We start from the raw sequence: 8,266 nt of genomic DNA, 5'->3' as shown, positions 1-8,266 counted from the left end.
ACGGCCTCCCAAAAGCTGAGGCCGTATTTCCAATCCCACTCAATACACGTCATGACCGATCATTTTAACCCTGTTTGCATAGGCTCGTGCACAGATTTACGTTCAATAATCCCAGGGGCTTTAACTTTGACACATCTTCGCTCGTGATCGCTTAGGAATGCCCTCCTGAGTCAAAGAGAGAGCTTCTACACCTCTCTCCAAGAGAAACGATTCGGAATCTGAAAAGGCAGGTTTTGCGAAAACCTGAAGCATCGGGACGCCTGTTAAAGTGGGCTATCGAACTCAGTCAGTTCGAAATTTTGTACATCCCCCGAACTGCCATAAAGAGTCAGGCCCTGGCCTATTTTGTGGCAGAGTGCGCAGGATTCAGGGAAGATCCTGTGGAAGGGTCACCCCAGGTCACCTCGACCCAGGCGTCATGGAAGATCTTCGTGGATGGCTCATCCAATGAGGACGGCTCCGGGGCTGGAATCATTTTAATATCCCCTGAAGGGCATAGATTCCACTCGGCGTTGAGATTCAGATTCAAGGCCTCCAACAACGAGGCCGAATACGAAGCTTTGCTGGCCGGGCTAGGAGTAGTCCAGGAGCTGAAGGTGAGCTCTGTTCAGTGCTTTAGCGACTCCCAGCTCGTGGTAAAACAGGTGCTAGGTGAATATCAAGCACGAGGAGCCAAGATGGCTGCTTACCTAGCCAAGGTAAGAGTCGAGCTGTCTGCGTTTGAGCGAGGCTCAATCGAGCAGATTCCTCGAGAACAGAACGCGAACGAAGACGCCCTCTCCAAGTTCGCTACCTCTGGGGAGACGAAGACGCTAGGGTTAGTACCGGTGAAATTCCTGGAAAAACCAAGTATAAAAGAGGTCGGGGCGGAGGTCGAGATGATTGACGCCAGACCGACCTGGATGACTCCCATCCTCGAGTACCTCACCGAAGGAAAGTTACCCGAAGGATGTAATGACGCACGGCGGGTACTGTACCAGGCCCCAAGGTATACGGTGATAGATGGGATGTTGTACCAACGTGGGCATTCCCTACCTCTCCTACGATGTGTTCTACCAGGCGAAGCAAAGGCCATCCTGCAAGAAGTGCATGAGGGTTTTTGCGTGGATCACACTGGGGGGCAAAGCTTGGCCCTAAAAGTCTTATGGCAAGGGTATTACTGGCCCACTATGTCAAAGGACTCGATCTTGTATGTCAAGAAATGCAACAAGTGCCAGCGATTCGCCACAGTTTCCCGAGGTCCCCCAGTCGAGCTGAAGATGATCTCCTCCCCATGGCCATTTGCAGTCTGGGGAATCAACTTGGTTGGCGCCCTCCCTACTGGAAAGGGCGGGGTCCGCTACGCTGTGGTGGCCATCGACTACTTCACGAAGTAGGCTGAGGCAGAACCTTTGGCCACAATCACTTCCAAGAAATTCCTCAACTTCGTGGTCAAGAGCATTATTTGCCGATTCGGGCTGCCGAAGAAAATCGTATCTGATAACGAGACTCAGTTCGACAGCGACCTCTTCACCGAATTTTGTGAAAGGTACGACATCATGAAAAGTTTATCCTCCGTGGCTTATCCTCAGGCAAACGGCCAGGTTGAGGCTGTCAATAAGACGCTAAAGGTGAGCCTTAAGAAGAGGTTGGACGAAGCCAAAGGGGTCTGGCTAGAACAGCTCCCCCAGGTTCTGTGGGCATACCAGACCTCGCATCGGACTCCTACGGGTCATACTCCTTTCTCTCTGACTTTTGGGAGTGAGGTCGTCCTCCCTGTCGAGGTTAAGGTATCTTCGCATCGAGTCCAGGCATACGACCAGGATCGCAATCATGAACTACTTTGCTCATCCCTCGACCTGATTGATGAAAGGCGAGAAGAGTCACAGCTCCAGCTCGCGCATTACCAACAAAAAATTACGCATTATTTCAACTCAAGGGTCCGAAAACGCGCTTTTAGCATTGGCGACCTGGTCCTCAGGAGAATCTTCTTAGCCGGAAAGGATCCCAATGATGGAGTATTGGGACTGAACTGGGAAGGGCCATATCAAATCACTGAGGTCATTAAGGAAGGAACTTACAAATTAGCTCGGCTCAATGGAGAAGCAGTCCCACGAACCTGGAACGCTATTCATTTGAAGAAATATTATCAGTAGCATCCTTGTAAGGCTTAAAAGCCACACTTTTTTTTTTTAAGCAATGAGAATTAAATCTTTGTTTATTATTGTGTATATTTGTGGGTATAATCTCAAGTAACCACGAAAAACCCTTTCCTAGTTACTTGGGGGGCATATGGTGCCTGGATATAACCAGGTCGTCTTAAAGGCTTAGAAGTTTATTCAAATTGATTGATCGTTGTTTTTCTTAAAAAACACGAGATATTGATAAAGGATTAACGCGAACTAAGTCCTATCCTGGATATAACCAGGTCGTCTCAAAACTTAGAAGTTAATTCAAATTGATTGATCGTTGTTTTTCTTAAAGAGCACGAGATATTGATAAGCCTGGATATAACCAGGTCGCCTTAAAGGCTTAGAAGTTGATTCAAATTGATTGATCGTTGGTTTTCTTAAAAAAACACGAGATATTGATAAAGGATTAACGCAAACTAAGTCTTATCCTGGATATAACCAGGTCGACTCAAAACTTAGAAGTTAATTCAAATTGATTGATCGTTGTTTTTCTTAAAAAGCACGAGATACTGATAAAAATTAACGCGGACTAAGTTTTCAAACTAACGTCCTGGACATAACCAGGTCATAAAACTTAGAAGTTGATTCAAATTGATTAATCGGTGTTTTTCTTAAAAAGCACAAGATATTAGTCAAGAATTAACACGAACTAAGTTTTCAAACTAACGTCCTGGACATAACCAGGTCATAAAACTTAGAAGTTAATTCAAATTGATTGATCGTTGTTTTTCTTAAAAAGCACGAGATATTGATAAAAATGAACGCGAACTAAGTTTTCAAACTAACATCCTGGACGTAACCAGGTCATAAAACTTATAATTTAATTCAAATTGATTGATCATTGTTTTTCTTAAAAAGCACGAGATACCAATAAAAGGTTAACGCGAACTAAGTTTTTAATGCAATGTCCGGAGTGCAACCGAGTCTTTTCTTAGAAGTTGGGTCAAGATTGGTTAACGTGTTCTCTAAGAAAAGTATAAAAGCATCAACCATAGCACCAACAAAAAGAAAAACCTCGAGGCAAAAAAAAAAAAATTGTATAGAAGCAAAAATGGATAGAGCCAATTGTCTCGAGGTGGAAAAACCTCATATAAAAGTTACAAAAAATAATAATAATAAAAGTGTTCGAAAAAGAAATGCCCTAGGCCCCACCGGGCTGCTCCGTTGAGGTCGCCGTCTCGCCCTCCTGCTCGGCCACTGTGGAGGTCTCCCCGGTCTCAGAGGGCGCCTCTTGCTGAAGACGAGCTTTAAACCCCTCCAGGAAGGGAGCCAAGACTTCCGCTCCTAGGAAGGAAAACTCGCTGTCCGGGTTGAAGACCCAGCAGTGGTATAGCATGTCCTCCATCGCAGAGCTGGAAGCCGCCTTCTCCTTTTCCAATGCGGCCCGAGCAGTCCTGGCCTCCTTGAGTTCGGCCGTTATAGCGACTAGGGCAGCCTTGTTAGCCTCAGCCTCATCCAGCTTGGGGCGGGACGCGTCCAGCTCAGCCCGCGCGGCCGCCAAGGTATCCTTGGGCTCCTGTTCTTGCTTTTGGGCAGTCTTCAGGGCAGCCAAAGTAGTCTGTTGGGCGGCCAAAACAGACTGATGCTCGACCCTCATGTCCTCGAGGCGAGCCTTGGACCTGGATATGCTCGGTGAAGAGCCAAGGCACCCTGCAAAGCAAAGAGGCAACTGCCTTAGAAAAGAAAAAAAGAAAGAAAGAAAGAACGTACGATGTATGGTAACCGAAGGGTACAAAATGTAAGGCCAGCTTACCGTTAGCGCCATTCCCAGTGAAGACTCCATCACGCTCTCCAAGCTCCTTGTTTCGATCGCCCGCAGGTCCCTTTCGGTGGCACCGTAGTAGTGGTCGACGGTGTAGGTCGTCGTCTCGTACACCGTCCCCCGAAAGAGGTCAGGAATTTTCTCCAGGGCATGGGGGTCCACCGGAATGCGCACCTCAGGGGCTGTGGTTGCCAAAATCCTGGGGTCTGCCCCTGTATCCCGAACAAAGGCCGGAGCTCGTGGAGGGGTCAGGGGTATCTTTTCCACTGCGGCAGGAGGTGGAGGTACCTTGGCCTGTGCAGCTGGGGTCTAGTATTTTCCCTTTGCAGGGGACTTGGTTGTGGTCCCAACGGCTTTCTTCGCCACCCGGAGCTTCTTCATTTTGGGCCCAGAGGATCCAACAGAAGAGTTCCTTCCGGTGAACAAAGGTCACGGGTCTTTGTTCCCGGGCTGAGACATTTCCTCTGGCAAAACAAAGACAACATTAATATACAAGTAAGCATTTATGCAAGAACAAAAATAAGGGGGAAAAAGCAGTACTCAAGTATATATATTGAAAGGGATCCTACCCCCCAAGCTAGAAGAGGAATCTATGGTCATGACCATTGGCCTCGGAGCTCCTGCGGGGGACTAAACTCTTCTACATACTGCCTAAGACCCGGAGCTACAGTACCCTCCCAAAGAGAGGGCCACGACCGGAGATTAGTCCCATACTCCTCAAAGAGGGCCGACCTAAAGGCTAAGGTGTTGTCTACGACTATAGTACCCCTAGGGCGGCTACTCTCGTAATCCAGCATGAGCCGGTCAACACACTGGAGTAGGGTTACGTCGAGGTCGGGGTTGTTTCGATGGCGTTGAACAGGCTGGTTGGGATTAAACCTAGCTAACCGAGGATCGGCGATGGCCCTATCTAAACCCCTTAACATGTAAGGATTACCTCGCCCAAAGGGACCTGCGGCTGCTACGGACCGGATCCACTCCTCGTTCGTTCGTTGGACGACCACCAGCGCATGTTTCCTCCTCTTCCTTACGAGGGGCACCTCGTCCTCCTCGTCCTCATCCTCTCCTTCCCCCGCGGCCTCCTCCTCGGGGATGGGCCTCATCTCGCGAGCTGGGGGAAACCCTCGGGTCTCCTCAAGGCCAAAGTCTGGCCTGGGGAGATCAGTTTGCATGCCAACATCGTCTCGTCTGTCACGAGCTAGCGATATTCCTTTTCACTGGGGGGCAAACCCGCCAGTGTCTCGTACTGACTCCCGAGGATCACAGACTTGCTATCCTCGCGAAAATGGCTGCAGAATTATTCTAAGTCAGAAATGGATAAAGGGGGGAGCTAACCAATACTTAACTTATGAGCTAAGAGTAAAAGGTACTTACGAGGACGGTTGAAGTAGTGCAGTTCGCAGTTGCGAAACCCCTTGGACATAAAGAACTGGTCTTTGAAGTCGTTGGGGTGGCTGGGCAGCTCGATGACCGCAGCCGTATTTGGAAATCGGGTCAAGTAATAGAACCCGTCACCTCGCCCCCCCTGCTCTGGGCTGGCCTTGAGGTAGAAAAAATACAAGATATCCGCCAGAGTGGGGACCTCCCATTCCTATTTCAGGAACATGTATCTCAACCCCGCCAACAAACGGTAGGAGTTGGGGGGGAGCTGGAAAGGAGCCAACTTCACGTAATTGAGGAAATCGGCGAAGTATTGGTCCAGCGGGAGGAAGGCCCCAGCCTTGAAGTGCTCGTCACTCCAAGCAGCATACTCCTCGTCGAGCAGCACGCAGCTCCGCTCACCTTCTGCGGGAGGTCGGGCGATTAGGGTGCCCCTCCCAAGCTCAATGTTGTGGGAAAGGAATATTTTATTCACTTTCCCCTGGTCAGTGATCTTCAAGACGATCCTCTCGGCCTCAAAAAAAGCGTCGGGCGCCACCTCGAGCTCCCGCTCCACGGCTGGCCCAAAGACGGGGATTGGGGAGTCTGTCATCACCTCATTTCCTTTGGACTGTTGGGAGGACGAGATGCCTGCGGTCTTCTTGGGAGCGTTCTTCTTAGGTCCCATCTGGTCGCCTAGCGAACAAAAGAAGAAATTTTATAAAGGACGACCTAAGCATAAGAAAGAATCTCAAGGAGTGTTTCCTTTGCACGGGCTGAGCTAAGCTCAACACGTGGAGAGTTAGACCACGCAGTTCTGTGAACACGCGCCTGTGCTCCCAACATATCCCCGATTACTCGGAATTCGTGTGTCAGGAGGGTCAGGATAAAAGTTTGCCTTGGAAGGAAAGTTTCAGTAGGCAAGAGGTGCAAAACCGCCTGTGAAGCGTGTCCCCTAAGCTACCCGGTTTTGCACCCAAAATGATAGATATTTTGAACAAGCATACCCAAAAATCTACCCAGAAGGTTTCCCCAGAAAATGCACCCTATAAGCCATGCTCCTAAATGGTTTCTTCTACAAGCGATACCCTAACCTAAAAGCTTTCCCCATTCATACCCACAAAAAACCAACAAAACCTTGCATGCAGCTACAGGAACTATTTACCTAAGCTACAGTGAAAAGAAAATTGAAAGCGTGTACAGTAAGAAAACTTACGAAGTAGTTTTCTGTGAGAGGGATGAAGGGGTCGTCTGGGTTGGGGCCTCGACAGAATGACTGGTTCCAAAACCTCAAAGGAACCCTTGCGCCTGATCTTCTGGAATACTGGGAACGGTAACTGGGAGAAAAAGAGGGTTTTTTTTTAGGATGAGAAGAGAGAAGAAGATGGGAAATTTAGAAAATTTTTGAATAAACGGGTGGCCCATGAGTAAGGTGGCCACCCCTTTTATATACGTGAAAGGCCAAGTGAGGAGGGCCATTGGATTGCCCTGATGTGGGATCCAAGGCTCTCCACTCGAAAGGCGAAACGACGGCTGAGTATAGGCTAGGCCATTTAATTCGGTTCTCGGAAGACGTACCGTCACCAACCACTATGTTCCACGTATTCGGTGCCTGCGTAAAAGGGGGAATGTGGAGAGTCCATGGAGAAGCCTAAAAGCCCCTACTGTGTCCCTACACGACCTCGTGTACCACGAGTAGGGGCTTGGGGGGCAAATGTATGCCCTGATTTTTCAACGGGCTATTAGCGAGCTGAGATATGGCCTAATTATATCAGCCACGTGGATACCCCATGACTGGAGCTGCTGTCGTCAGGTCCTACCTCTTTAGCTCGAGGTAGCCAAAGGTTCTCCAAGATTACTTAAGGGCCGAGTCAGGACTATGAAGGTCGCAGGTCGAGAAGGCATCCAGCTCGGGGTACGAGCTAGAATTGGAAGCTATGACCTTTTATAAAGTCAACCACGTAATGTAAACGTGGATATATCAGACATCACGTGTCTGATATATCCCTAAATTCTCGGACACGCAGCATGAACATGCATATTCAGGCACCCACGACTGGGTTGGGCCGTGCGGCCCATTATCCCCCTTACCTGTTGATTAGACCACACTTCTTTTGTCAGGTTTTAGGAATTGATCATGAATGTCACAGAAGTGACATGATGGGTGAGATGGTCACGGGATGACCTTCCTTACCTACTCCCAGGTGCCCTCTCCTATAAATATGGAGACTCTGGGAGTTGCAAGGGGTTGGGTTTGATTATGTAACGAAGTATCCTGTAAAGAATACCAGAAACATAGCAATAATATTGGCTGGTGGAGTAGAAGGATTTTAACCTTTGAACCACCTAAAAACGTAATTGTGTCATCAGTCCATAAAAAGATCATTCATCTTTTTCGGTTCATTATTAAGCACTAATATCTTTCTCTTGTTTTCTTAATTACCTGTTGGCGAAGAACCGTGTCAACACGATACTTTGCACCAGTCTCATTATTAGATCATCTATAGAGGATTGAATGATGGTTATGGTTATAACAATGGATAACTGTTGACGCGGTTCTTCGCCAACAGGTAATTAATAGGATAAGAGAGTGGGATTAGTGCTAAGTAATGAATCGTAACAGATGAATGATCTTGAAATAAAATGGTGATACGAATACTTTTTTAGGTGGTTCAAAGTTTAAAATCCTTCCACTCCACCAGCCAATATTATTGCTAGTTTTCTGGTATTCTTTACAAGGTATTTCTTTACACAATAGAATCCAACCCTTTGCAACTCCTAGGGTCTCCATATTTATAGGAGAGGGTACTTGGGGGTTGGCAAGGGGGCCATCCCGTGACCTTCTTACCCATCATGTCACTTCTGTGACATTCATGATTAATTCCTAAAACCTAACAAGTGAAGTGTCGTCTAATCAATAGGTAAGGGGGATAATGGGCCGCACAGCCCAACCCAGTCGTGGGTGCCTGAACAC

This window comes from Humulus lupulus, chromosome 5, assembly GCF_963169125.1.
Source record: "Humulus lupulus chromosome 5, drHumLupu1.1, whole genome shotgun sequence".
In the NCBI taxonomy this organism is placed as follows: Eukaryota; Viridiplantae; Streptophyta; class Magnoliopsida; order Rosales; family Cannabaceae; genus Humulus; species Humulus lupulus.
Note: the sequence above shows the minus strand (reverse complement) of the source record.